The 14,881-nt window shown below is 38.1% G+C and overlaps 1 pseudogene; it reads right to left on the bottom strand.

The window, feature by feature from the left end:
• Nucleotides 1-11,482: 11,482 nt before the first annotated feature.
• On the bottom strand, nt 11,483-11,583 carry LOC130466602 (uncharacterized; annotated as a pseudogene).
• Nucleotides 11,584-14,881: the final 3,298 nt, after the last annotated feature.

Genomic DNA, 14,881 nt, shown 5'->3' with positions numbered 1-14,881 from the left:
GTTACGCTCAATCTCTTCATCGATTTCGGATTGCTCAACTCATTGTTCGGTGGTAAAGCTGTGGCTAAAATAGCATTCGTAACACATTTTCTGAAAATTGAAGAACAAACTCAAGACCAAGAGAAAAAGAATTCAGAGTTTCTGAATTCTAATCCTAGAATCGGAAATCTAAAAACCAAAATTGAATTACTAGGTGCTCTAATCTCTACTAATCGCTGCTTCTATATCTCCTAATTACGCTGTTGCTACTGCTTTGTGCGAACAGAATAAAAAAAAATCCAGAAAGAAGTTAAGGAAAATCGAAGAAGAAGAAGAAGAAGAAGAAGAAGAAGAAGAAGAAGAAGAAGAAGAAGAAGAACAACAAAACTGAAGAACGAAAAACTGAAATTCTAGCTACAAAATTAACTTTCTCCTCTTCTCTAATCTAATTCTATGTGCTATTGTCCTGTACTCTCACCAACATACAATTCGCATTTCTAGAAATCGAATTGAAACAATCTGGGGAAAAATTGAGAATTTAGAGTGAAGATTTTTTTTTTAACTGGAGTTAGATTGAAGCGGAGATCAGTGGTGGTGTGGGCGGAGGCCGGTGGGGCGGAGATCGGTGGTGGATGGTGGTGGAACCAGAAGGGAAAGGGATGGATTGTTGTTGAGCTTGTTGAACCAGAAGAGAAGGAAGGGTGAGTGAAAAGAAGAAAAAAGAGAAAAATAAATAAATTAAAGTATAAAAAAATAGAGTTAATTAGTTAATTAGGGGTTAATTATTAATTAATTAGGTTAATTAAGGGCAGATTCGAACTATTGACGAACGGTGCTAGACTTCCGTTAAGTCTATGGGTATTTGCTGAAAATAAGTTTAAATAAGAGTATATTATGTTATTTGAAACATGCAGGTGTATTTGGTGCGTTATGTGAAACCTCAGGGGCATTTCATGAAAAAACCGTTCATGTAATTTAGGTGGAAATAGTTCATAGTTCTTAATTTACATTTTCATATCAACAGGCTAATATGGAGGATGGTTTTTTAACATTTTTTTCCATGACAGTGAAGAATATGAGCATTGTTAACCATGTGTATTTTTTTTTGCACTTGGGGAGAAATAAGGGGGAAAAGCTAAAATTAGGGTTTTAATGATTGGGGAATTTGCACTTTGGTGATGAAAAACCAAAAACCTCCTTGGTATGGGGATTTTTTAGATTACGGGTGGGGAAATCCACTCAATCTTAACCCGTTACGTGGCATGACATGAATTGTAATGATTATTTTTCAATTAATATTTCTGATTCATAAATAAAATAAAATAAAATTACCATCTGTCATAAAAGTTCGAGTTCCATAATATATATCCATTTTGATATAATTTAACATATTTTTTTGATTTCTCTCTCTAATTTGCTTATTTACAACTATATGTACCAAAAACTTATATTACCTCATCTAATTTTTTGTTTATATATTATTGTTGTTATTTATGTCATGATATGTGACTTATTTTTAACGTTGGCCCCTACCAACCTACCGCAACCCTCCTCTTTTATCCGGGCTTAGGACCATCAGTGAATGCCAAATACGCGACACTCTTATGATATGTATTCTTATTTTACTTTCATTAATCACTTTTTTGTCTTCCTTGTTTATTCTTTTAACTTCTCGTTCCTTTCTTGTTTGATTGGTCACAATGACGATCTCCTATGACGAATCATGTTAGCCGACCTCAAATCATTTTGGGACTAGGCTTTGTTGTTGTTGTTCTATTGTTATTGTTATTGTTATTATTATTATTATTGTTGTTGTTGTTGTTGTTGTTGTTGTTGTTGTTGTTATAGAGATAAGTAGGGGTAGAGAAAGACGGGTGGAAAGTTTTTCTTTTGCTCATGAATAAGAGATAGATGGAGAATTTTTTTTATTAATGGGAAAATTGAAAAAAGAAGAGTGAGAAAGTGGATAGAGAGAGAGAGGTGAGGACTTTTTTCCCCATGATTAACAATGGTCTAACTAATATTGGAGGATAAACAAAAAATACTACTGTACTATGCCAATTACTAAATTTACATTCTACATTATCTTAAGTTTAGACACAAAAGACTTAGGCCCGGTTTAGTTCACCTTATTTCTCCTTATGTGGTCTGATTTGATCTGAACTGATATTATCTGAACTGATTTGATTTGAACTGATTTAATATGATCTGTTCTGGTTTTTCATAATGAAGATTTAAATAACAAAAACTTTAATTATTAAAATTAAATGATTTCATGTAAAATAAATTTTATTAAAATTTATAATATTATTATGAGTATAAATTATTTATTTGACTTTAGTAATTATTTAACTATTCCATATTATTAGATACACTTAGGCATGGTCTGAAAGATCGGTTCTAATCTGGACATGACTTGGACATACTGGTTTTAATATGGACATAATAGATCTGACTTGGACAATATTAGAACACACCATTTCTGATCTGGACGTATGAGTTCTGATTTGGACAAATTGATTCAGATTTGGACATGATCTGTACAGATTGGTTCTAATCTGGATATGAGCTGTACAGATCGATTCTGATTCGGGCATGATCTTCACAACCCGGTTCTGATCTGGACATAATTGTAACACCCTAATAATTCCTTGCTATAATAAAACCATTTCCAACTCCAAATAAGGAATTACTAAAGTATTACCGCCACCGTGATAACGGCTAAGGCTATTACCAGAATTACGCAGCGGAATTAATTAACTTTTAAAAACAATAAATAATAGTTCATGGCCTCCATACAAGTTGGAACCATTACGGCCCAAACCAAAATACTTTAAACAAAATCCATTAACTAATTAAAAACGTTATAGTCTAGACTAAATAGATAAATAGAGTTTAAAACAATGCAAGTGAAAATAAACTCGCTCAACCAATCTCATTTCTAGATAACTTCACTTGCAAGTCATCTCTACAAACATGTTACTAAGATTCTACTCCCCAACAATGCCAATGCAAAAGATGGATCATCGTAGGGTCATTAAGGCAAAAGCCATAACCAAGACACAAAGCACGTAATCAGCGAAAGCTAGTTGAGTACAAACAAGCTAGAATGAAATCCTATATCTATCATGCTTCATTACAACGATAAATTAAATCACACGCGAAAGCCAATTAAGTAAACAATTAATCATGAATACACGACTCGACTCTTAACACGACTCTTGACTCATAGATTAATTAGAATAAGCTTCGAACGGGCCTTAAAGAAATATCCATTACGGAAGAGTGTTGGGAGCCAACCAACAACAACAACAATAATAAAAGAAAGGAAACAACGTCTTGTATCATTCATAAGAGTACAAGCCCCTTGGTAAGGTACTCCCCCCAATGTTTATACTCAAGGTATATATACGTTCCAAGATTTTTGAACCTTGTTCTGGTTGCACTTTACGTTTATTAATATTTATTCACAAAGCCGACTCAACACAAAATCAAGCAAAGCATTTAATAAACAAACAACCAAACAATACTCATGCTTAGATCATTAGGACTTGTGGTCAAACATTCAAGACTCAAGTGGAATTACTCCCATTGTTCCTTCTCAACATACCGTTGAGTCCACGACATGCCTGTTAACATGCGGATTATGCACTAGGCACGAATAATCCTTAATTAAATTCACCTTGACTCATTTTATATATGCGGTGGCATACGTGAGAATATCCTTCATATGTACTTAATAAACATGACTCGAAAGTCTACCCAACACATGCGGTGGCTTACATGAGCATACCCTTCATATGTGGTAAATAATCATAGTGCAACTAGGGACAATATACTTGGCTCATAACATGCTAGACATTACGTGCAATAGCATAAATCATTCCTTGCATGCGAATAAACCATACATGCATAACCATACTTGGACAACATGTTTGTTATTTAAATTCAACAAACATAACTAATCATAACATGATTGTTATATCAATTCAACAAACATAACCAATCATAACATGCTTGTTCACTTCAATTCAACAAACATAAACCCTATCCATAACATGTTTTCTCACGCATTCAAACATGAATCCATAAATATTACAAGTACATGAATCAAAATATAAAATCATCACATGAATTCCCATGAAAATAAGGTGGTCACCCTAGACTTGTACGTACCTTGAATTCCTAAGTACGGGAGCCACTTTGTGATTCAATCCACTAATTTAGAAATCTCCTCCTATCATTAAAATAATGAAACTTAATTATTATCCATGTTCATTAATTTTCAGCAACTTTATTTAGTTTCAAAACGCTTGAATATTTAGAAATTAATCGTTAATTGTTAAAATAATAATTCGAATTAATTGTTTAAAACCCTAGCATTATTTTCAATTAATTTCATGCTTAAAACCATTAAAAATTGACACTTTAGGTCTCAAAACAAATCTGAAAATTATAATTTATTACCATCATTAAAATTGTCATCTAATTATGTTAACCAATTAACCATAAGATTTAAGCCAAAATCCTAACCCTAAATCATCATTAAAATTAATATAATCCTTAAAAATTGAAGATTTATTTATCAAACCAAATATGAAAATTAATGTCCTTCAATCAAAAATAGTCCTCAACATTCTAATCAACAAAATCCTCAACTTTGGTGTTCATAACCAATCAGAAGTACAATAATAAATCAAAATCCAATATTAATCATAATAAAAAAAAATCAATGCTTTAAAATAGAGAAGATTAGGAAGAAGAGAACTTATACCAAGCCGGCGTATAGCACGGCATAGTTACTTAGTTGGTGTAACCGGGCGTAAAAATGGACCAAAGAGGGGGTGATAGTGCACGACACAACAACAGCGACGAGCAAGGCCTGATGTGTTGCTTACTAGTGCGGGCAGAGGTGCGCGAGAGGGAGCAGGGGCGCACACAAATGGGCAGCAAGCTGGCGTGGGATGTGCAGCAAGACGCAGCAGCAACACGAGTGTTGGGCACCGAGGTAACCACGCAGCAGCATCATCAAGGGCGTTGGGTGCTGCTCGGGCTGCGAACGAGAGAAAAGAAGAGAGGAGAGGAAGAGAAACTTGGGGAAGGAGAAAAAAAGAGGAGAGAGAATTTGATGCTTAGAAAAATGTGTGGGGATTTGTGAAGCATTAAGGGGTATATATAGGCTTCATGCCCCTTGGAGATTAGATTTTAGGGAAACTCCTTGTTGGGCTTCATTAACTCAAGTTGGGCTTGCTTTAGTTTGTTTGGGCTTGAATTGAATAGGTTTTTGAATTATTCACTTGAGCTTCTTATAAAAATTGGATTAGGCTTTAGAATAATTCAAATCGTTTTAATTTCAAACCCCAAATAAATTCTCAACTTGAAAATTAAATTCGCTTCATAATTAATTAATATTATAAATACTTTTAATTAATTAAACACAATTAAATAACTTATTTGAATGCGATTTAAATTCGTAAAACAAATAAAAATACTTTATAAATATAATAAAATATATTTATAATTACTTAAAAATACGAGGTAATAATTCAAAAAGAAGTTTTGTCCCAAAACTTGGGCACGATAACTAACACTTGAAGTTCAAAACTTGAGACTTTATTGCATATCTAGCAAAATTTTAAGTTGTTGTACCCTGTAAATGATTAGACATTATAAACTTGGAGTGCAAATTCAATAGAAAGCACTAAATTAAGCATAAAATAAGGGGAAATAAGGTAAAAGCATGAAATTCTACCGCATTCTACCCTCCTTAAAAGACACGATTTTACGACCCCGTAACTAAACTAACCTCGGGAAAAATCTCGGGGTATTTCTTTCTCATTTCTTCCTCGGCCTCCCATGTCTCTTCTTCTGATTCTTGATTAAAGCATAACACTTTAACAATCTTAACATCTTTGGTTCGCGTACTACGCACTTTACGTACTATCAAGGATTTTAACTGGTCTTTCCTCGAAAGACAAACTTTGGTCTAATTCAATGGTTTCCGGTTGCAACACATGCGACTTATCCAGAACATAATTTCTCAGTTGAGAGATGTGAAACACATTATGCACTCTATGCAAGTCCATAGGTAAGGCTAGTCTATAAGCTACCTTTCATATTCGTTCAAGGATCTCATAAGGACCTATGTACTTTGCGCTTAACTTTCCCTTCTTGTCAAATCTCATCACACCCTTCATTGGTGAAACTTTGAGTAACACCTTGTCACCCACTTGGAATTCTTCGCCCCTGCGTTTCAAGTCTGCATAGCTCTTTTTGTGGTCTTGCGCTGGTTGAAATTTGGATTGAATAGTTCTAATCTGGTTCATTATGTCCTCTATCATTTGAGGTCCTAACACAATTGTCTCACTAATGTCGCTCTAACATATTGGACTTCTACATTTCCTTTCATACAAGGCCTCAAATGGTGTCATTCCTATACTGGCATGATTGCTATTATTATGGGAAAATTCAATCAAATCTAAGCTATCTTCCCAACTTCCTTGGAAATCAATCACGCATGCACGAATCATATCCTCAAGTGTCTGAATGTTTCTCTTAGTTTTTCCATATGTGGCTGGATGGAATGCTGTACTCATTTTCAATGTTGTATCAAAGTTCTTCTGTGCACTTTTCCAGAAGTTTGAAAGAAACCTTGAATCCCTATATGATGCGATATCCTTAGGAACTCCATGTAGTGTCACAACATACTTAATGTAAGCCTTAGCAAGTTGCTCCATCTTCCAGGTCTCCTTCATTTGCATAAATACTGTTGACTTGGTAAATTTATCTACCACAACCGAAATGGTATCATTTCCACTTTTTGACCTGGGCAAATAAGTGACAAAGTCCATCAAAATACAGTCCCACTTCCAACTCGGGATTTCTAATGGTTGAACCTTTCCTTGAGGTCTCATATGCTCTATCTTGACTTTCTGATAAGTCAGTCATTTAGATACAAACTCAGGTACTTCATTCTTCATTCTTGGCCACCAATAGATCTTCTTTAGATCCTTACATAACTTGTCAACTCCTGGATGAACATAATATGGTGTATTGTGACCTTCTCTCATAAGATTTTCCTTTAACTCTTCACACTTTTGAGGCACACACCACCTTCCTTTGTACCTCAAACTTCCATCATCGTGGATCTTAAGATCCGTTTCCTTTCCTGCGAAATCTTTTTCTTGATTCGCTCCAACTTAACATCTCCATCTTGATTCTCCTTAATCTCATCAAATACTGATGGTTGAATAGTCAACGCATTCATCATTCCCTCCAGACATTCACCACTCAAGATCTCTAGATTCAATCGTTGCATATCCTTGCACAACTCATTAGCAACTACCAACGCATTCACACTATGGCTTGATTTCCTACTCAAGGCATCTGCAACTACATTAGCCTTTCCCTTGTGATATGGATGTCTATATAATAGTCTTTAATCAATTCAAACCAACTCCTTTGACGCATATTCAAATCCTTCTGTGTGAAACTCTTATGATCTATGAATATCTTACATTTCACACCATACAGGTAGTGCCTCCATATTTTCAATGCAAACACTATGGCTGCTAGCTCTAAGTCATGGGTAGGGTAATTAGCTTCATATGGTTTCAACTGCCTTGATGCATACGCAATAACCTTTCTGTTCTGCATCAATACACACCCTAAACCATTCTTCGACGCATCACTGTACACATCATAGTTATCACCTCCATCTGGTCGAGTTAGCACTGGCGCGGTTGTCAATCGCATCTTCATAACTTGGAATGAAACTTCATACTTCTCATTCCACTCAAACCTAGCTTCCTTTTTCATCAAAGTAGTCATTGGCTTAGCTATTCTAGAGAAATCTTGCACAAAGCGCTTATAATATCCAGCTACACTAAGAAAACTTCGAACTTCGTTGACACTCTTAAGTGTAGGCCATTCACTAACAGCTTCCTTATTCCGGGAATCGATTTGACGTTCAAATTAAGCATCTTTGCAGGGTCTACTACAACTCCTTCTTTATATATGAAAAAAAAATGATGGAAATTGTGACGCTCCAAAGGGTCTAAATTATTGAATATTTCGGGTGCGAAAAGCATCGGTATATGGTGGATAGTGGTGGAGAAATGCGTCTATAAGCGTGCAAAGAGTGACGCTTTTTTTAGTCTAAATATTGCGACGATCTATAGAGTCCCTATACCCCAAATAGTGACTGCGAAATACATCGATATTTTTGCAAATTGTGACACTCTATAGCGTCGGTAAATAGCGGCAATAAAAATTGCGACCCTTTACCAGAGTGTCGCAATGTGAAATTGCGACACTATTTTCGGTCGCAATTTGACCCAAAAAGCGTCACAACGTGCCGTGTATTTTTGCAGTGGATAAGGACAAGTGGGAGAGTGAAAGAAATAATTCCCTTGGTCCAAGTTTGTATTTAATACATTTAATGCTAAGTCTAATAAATTCGGTTCAGTATTAATTAAGCAAGTTAATTATTCAGTGAGATCAAGTGATCTGAATGCGTAGATAGAGGACGCTTCAGTGCAAGTGGAATTAATGCTATTAATGCCACAACTTACTCTTGATTGAACCTGTAGGGTCACACAAATAGCTAGTATGTGGACGGATCAATTATTTAGGTGAATGTTATATTCAGTAAATACTCCAATTATGGATGTTCTGAAATGACGGATGTTGGTTTCAGTGGGAGCCAAACAAGCTGTCAAAAGGCAAAGAAAGAATATTTGCCGGAAATAAAGATATTACCGGAAACGGAAATTTGGTTCATAACGATAATATAAATATTATCGAGGTCGAAGATATTGCCGGAAACGGAAATATGGTTAGTATCGAAAATAGAAATATTTCCGGAATCGGAAATATTACCGGAAACGGATATATTACCGGAATCAGAAATATTATTGGAATCGGAAATATTGTCGAAATCGGAAATATTATCAGAATCGGAAATATTATCGGAAACGTAAATATTGTTTGAATCGGGAATAAATTACGGAATCGGAAAAACAAATCGGAAGCTCGACGAGCGACAGGTCAGCGCATGGGCCAGCCCATCGCTCGACGAGCCAGCCCACAACGCACAATAATGCACGCAAGGCAGCAAGGACTAGCGTATAGCAATGCACGTGATGAGCAACATTTATGTCGCTCTTAGCCTAGGATTTTATGTTAGTTTTTATGCTTTTTTATAGTTTTATAGCTTTTTGTGTGAGATTTATAAGTTTTGTTCCATCTTGTGCTTTATAGGTGATCTTGATGAAAAATGATGGAAAACAAGTGAATTCGAGCCAAAACAGGGCTTGTGCGGTCGAGTGGCGTTTTGTGCGCCCGAATAGAGTAGTGCAAATGGAGTTCATGGAATTTCCAGTTTTGTGCGATCGAATGCCCTCTGTTGTTCGGTCGCACAGAATGGATTTCTGAGACAGAATGTCCCAAGATTGTAAAACGTCCGCACAACCCTGGTAATTCGACAGCACTTGTTTTGTGCGATCGAACGTGCTCTGTTGTTCGACCGCACAGGAGTTGTACACCCACACAAGGCATTTCGTTCGAGCGAATCGTGCTGCAGAGGAATTATGAGCCAAAGAAACCCCATTCGACCGAACAGGGTTCTTCATTCGGTCGCACATGACGAAGGAAATGTTCTTCGCTGCCTTCGCTCGCACAGGACCCAGCATGTGCTCGAATGACTCTTTTACGTTCGGTCGCACAAAAGGTCTGTGCGACCGAATGGTTGCGCGGGCTGCTCTTATTCGAATTTTGGCTTCTATTTGGGGAAACTTATAAATAGATTTTTCCATTATTTTGTTAAGGGTAGAATTTTAGTTGATAATTTTAGATTCTCAAAGTAGATTTTCAGCAATTCTAGAGAGAGAAACTCTCCTCCATTCAACCTTCAATTTGTAATCCTTCTTAACTCTTCTTCAATTTTGCAATTTAATTCTTAGTTTCTTAATTCTTGCTCTTGCTTTGTTGTTGATTGTTCTTCAATTCCTTAATTTCTTGAATTCTTGATTTCATTGATTGAAGTTACTTTGATTCTTAATTCCTAGTTGATTGTGCAATTGAATTCTTAAATTCTCTTCTCTTACTCCTTCAATTTCATGCTTGCTAGCTTAGAATTAATGGATTGCTTAATTTCTAGAATGACTAGTGAGTAGAATTAGGTTAGGGAAAGGGGAGAATCTAGGGGCTTAATTAGGGGAAATTGTTGATTGATTGTTGGTTGATTCATGTGATTAAATATGATTTGATGATAGGATATCCATGCTAGTTGAGTGGTAGTTGCAAATGCTATTCGATTAGAGTCACGTGGAACCATAGGATAGGTTTGGCAAGAGATTGTGGGCCTATCTTGTGTGATCAAATGGCGGTGCCTATTATATGCTAGTTAGTTTAATCTAGGATTAGGCTAAAGCTCTTCCGTGGATTAGACGCTTAGCGTTCCCTATCCGAGAGGTGGCGGGTTCATCTTTAGATGCCATTTGCCTAATCACCATTTCGTTTCATGATCACCATTGCTAAATAGTTGAATTCATTTACCCCGGTTTCCCTAGCCTATCCCCGATTCCCTAACGTTTCCCTTTCTTGATTCAATTTAGCGTAATTCTTCGTTTTTAGATTCTTAAAAGTGACAATTCAAAACCAAATCCTTGTTCGAACTAGATTGACTTTAAAACTCATTAACCACCGTTTTTTGGGATGATCCCTTTGCTTACCGCTAGCCGGTAGTTGAGTGGTTTTATAAATATTGTTTGCATAGCTTGTTTTCTATCAACGACGGAAAATACACCTATCAAAATGGCGCCGTTGCCGGGGAACGGTTGTTGTTTTTGAGTTTTAGTTGAGACTAGTTCATCATTAAAAAAATACAAAAACATTGCAATTTCGCTTAGCTTTCTTTTTCCTTGGCATTGCTCACGGTTTTTCTTGAGTTTGTATGCTTGTTAGGGGGCGTGCTCGTCAAAGGATCCTCCATCCTCTTGACCTTGAATTGAAGAGGAAAGTTAGGAGACAAAGGCGTGTACGGTCTAGCTCATCAAGCAATAACAGATTCGCATCGTTGAGTGTTTGTGAGGAACAACAAGAGAGTGAGCAAGTGTTTGAGAACATGGCGCTCCCGGTTAAGAACTTGGGAATACCGGGGGCATTCGAAGCTATATGTGGTATTCAAGACCCAACAACGGGTGCCAACAACTTTGAGATCAAGCCCGCCTTGATCAATTTGGTGCAAAGCCACCCCTTTTGTGGGAAGAGTAATGAATCACCTCACGAACATCTCAAACAGTTCGAGCACTATTGTGACACAATCAAGCACAATGGTGTCACATCGGATTATGTGAGGTTGACATTGTTTCGGTTCTCTCTACTTGGGCGAGAAAGTGATTGGCTTGACAAGGAGGTCAAGCCCAACTCACTTCTCACTTGGACCGAAGTGACAGGTGCATTCTTAAACAAGTTCTACTCGCATGGGAAGACAGCGGAGTGTCGCCACAAGATCCAATTCTTTGAGCAAAAGCGAGATGAGTCACTCTTCGAAGATTGGGATCATTTCAAGGAGTACCAAAGGGAATGCCCACACCATGGGATTCCTAAATGGTTGTTGCTCCAAACATTTTACTTGGGGTTGAGTCCAAGTTCGAAGACAAGTCTTGATGCGGGCGCGGGAGGCCCCATCATGAATAAAACTGAGGATCAAATAGAGGAAATCATTGAGGATGTAGTTCAAATCTACCAATCTTGGCATGTAGGCACAAGGGATTATGATGGGAAAGGTAGGAGTGAAGATGGTAAGGGTTCGGTGTACGCCATAGAGCAAGCACGGATGATAGAGAAGCTTACCTCGCGCTTGGAGAAGCTTGAAAACACACAATTCGCGGGGAGAGCTTCGAACCAACCGCCATCACCGTCTACAATCCCTCCTCCCTCGCCACTCTTCTCTCTAAGGGGAAGGGCAAGGTTAGTTCTTATGGCTCAATGCCTCCGGGCACATTCTTTTCGAAAATTGCCAAGACTATAGTCATTCCCCTGATGCATGCCCCTTAGTTCATAACTTGTCATTTGTGGATTATGGCCCTTCGTATGAAGGAGAGTTTGATGTAGAGTATGCTAATACCATCAATGAGAGGTCTAGGAATGATAACCCTAACAATCCTAATTTTGCTAGGCAACCTAGAGGGCCCTCCATGTATGGTCCCCACCAAGGCTATGGCCAAGGAAGTGGGTGTGATAGCCAAAATCGAGGTGGCTATAGAGCACAAGGCTATCAAATCCAAGCGCCCTATGGTCAAGCTCAAGGTTTTGGCAATCAAGGCCTATACAACCAAGGGGGTTATAATCCCAACCATCAAGGTGGAGGGGGTTATAACTACTCTTATGGGAAATTTAGGGGTGCCTCAAGTGGGGGTTATCCTTTAAACTCGGGAGTTCCTTATGGTGAATCTCAATTGCCACCTCCCGGATTCAATGGACCGAGGACCTTTGGCAACCAATATCAAGCAAACCTTAGTGGTTATGGCGTTGCACCTCCACCACTCCCGCCTCTCAAGTCTAATCTTGAGGCTCTCATGGAGTCGTTTGTGGGGGCGCAAGCCAAGAAGAATGTCGAGTTTGAGGACGGATTCAAGCAATCCAACACTCACTTGAAGATGATTGAGACCCAACTTGCTGAACTAGCTAGCACTATCAAAGAGCAACAAGTGCATATAAGTCTCCCACCCCAAGGTCAACCTCCTAAGCAAATGTATGCAATCATGACAAGGAGTGGGAAGACTTTGGATGATGTTCCTAGAGCCAATGAGGATCCTAAGTCCAATGGGAAGGATCAAGAGGGAGTCTTTGAGTCTAGCGACAATGATGTGGTTGTGAGGGGGTCAAAAAAGCACGAGGCTAATGTGTGACCTCGTCCCTCGTGGGTGTGACGATTCTTTTTATTCAATCAAGTGTAATTGGATTTCCTGTGAGTTTACACCCAATTGACTAGTAATACAGGAGTCGTCATTTAGTTTTTAACGACAATGAGAAAAACTGACAAAACCCGGTTATCGTGACATAAAGGGAGTGCAATTATGTTTGACCACGACGGCCGTAGGTTCCCTTGTGATCCCTGGTGTGGGGATCTCTCAATATACACCCGCAAGGTAGAGATTGAGGGTTCGGGGGACTGTAACTACCGAGAGGAGTACGCGCTCTTCGATAACTCCAGAGGCAGGATATCCTTACTAGCTCAGCATAAATAATTGAAGGGACATGCGTTAACTATTAAACTAATCTGAGTTGATTTTAGCAATATGCAACATATAATACTAGTTCGATCGCGATTATCTGATTTAGATTGCATTAAGGGACCTAGCATGATAATCCAATTTCCCAATATTATATTTGTTAGGCGTGATAGAACAATCAGATTTAGTTAGTTTAACAGTTCATAAAAAGGGCGAGGAAAGCAATTAAATCATCGAAAAGGGACACATTACGATGCACCCTTGAGAGGTGCGTCACGGTTCTCAGAAAACTAACCACTTTGACTTTGCTATTTCTCCTTTTTATTTAACGAATCTCAATTATGGGACATGATACATTCTGTTCGATTTATGGATCGATTGCGACAGAACGCGTGAACAATTTCGCAGCGTGAGGCTTAGGCTAAGGGTTAGAGTCAATACTCATAATATAATTGTGTGTTGTCTTTCACGTCGAATTTGGGGCTGTATTTATAGGGAAGAGTTCGTGGAAAGATAGAATTGCAGAGTTCTAATCCACAAAGAATTAGGAAAAAACACGTACCCAGGTATTTTCAGCGCCCAGGCTTGGGCGCCGAAGATTTCGGCGCCCAGAGCCAGGCGTTGAAAATAGGGTCTGGGCTGTTTTCTTAGTCAGATTCGGATTCCTGAAATCCGTAGTGTTTGAGACTTAATCGAGTCTTTTAGTGCGTATTAATCTTGTGACGGGATGCGTCTGGGCCCGTTACGAACTCTAGGCTCGCTAGGATTTTAATTAATACGTAACTCTTATTTCCGAATCATATTAGGAATAGGATTCTCGCAGTTTTCTATCTTATCTAGGATTTATGTCGGAATGCAACACCTAATTCTGACAGTTTTCTATCTTTTATGACTTGCCACTTTTAGAAGCTACCTTTACGGCAGTTACTATTTTTAGCAGGTTTCTATAAATAGCAGGTTTCGGGTGAAATGAAAAGGGGAATTGAGATTCATTTATTTTATAGGAGATGCGTTGTCAAGTGGAGATTTATGTTTTCATCATCGAACCTTCCCTTTCGGGAATGGGGACAAAAGTAGGTGTCTACAGTTAGCCCCCACTTTGACTGAGTCTTGGAGTAAGACGATGGTCAAAGTATTAGACGGAGTGCGTCACACAAGCCATGGTGTATGTGACCTGTTTTGCGAGGGTCTCACGAGCCCCCTAGTGATAACATTTGACTTAAGGGTCATCACTTGAAATGTCGACATATCCCTCACGTGTCATTGGGATTTGTCAACGAATAGTATAGAATACTCCCTCACCTTGTCATTGGAAGTATCTAAAGAGGCGTAGAAACTCCCTCACTTTGTCATCGGGAGTAGCTACAGATATTTTCGAAATCAAAGCTATAAAGTGTAATTGGGCCTGGCCAAGCCCAATCACAAGGTAAAAATGTTTTTAAAGATTCTCATTTTCAGGGCTAGCTAAACGAGAAAAACCCCCTTGTTTTTATGGGACCTAAAACGAAGGAAAATCCAGCACATCGCTCTTTTTTGGAAAAAACGGAAAACAAATCCTTTTAATTTTTGGAAAAGGGAAAACCAGAAAAAGTTATCGCTGCAGCGACGAAGGACCTGCACGGTTAGTGATGCAGACCCCGCCGGCTAAAGATGGCGAGCCTGTC

The sequence above is a fragment of the Spinacia oleracea genome, chromosome 1 (genome assembly GCF_020520425.1).
Source record: "Spinacia oleracea cultivar Varoflay chromosome 1, BTI_SOV_V1, whole genome shotgun sequence".
Lineage (NCBI taxonomy): Eukaryota > Viridiplantae > Streptophyta > Magnoliopsida > Caryophyllales > Amaranthaceae > Spinacia > Spinacia oleracea.
Note: the sequence above shows the minus strand (reverse complement) of the source record. Positions and strands in the feature narration are given on the sequence as shown.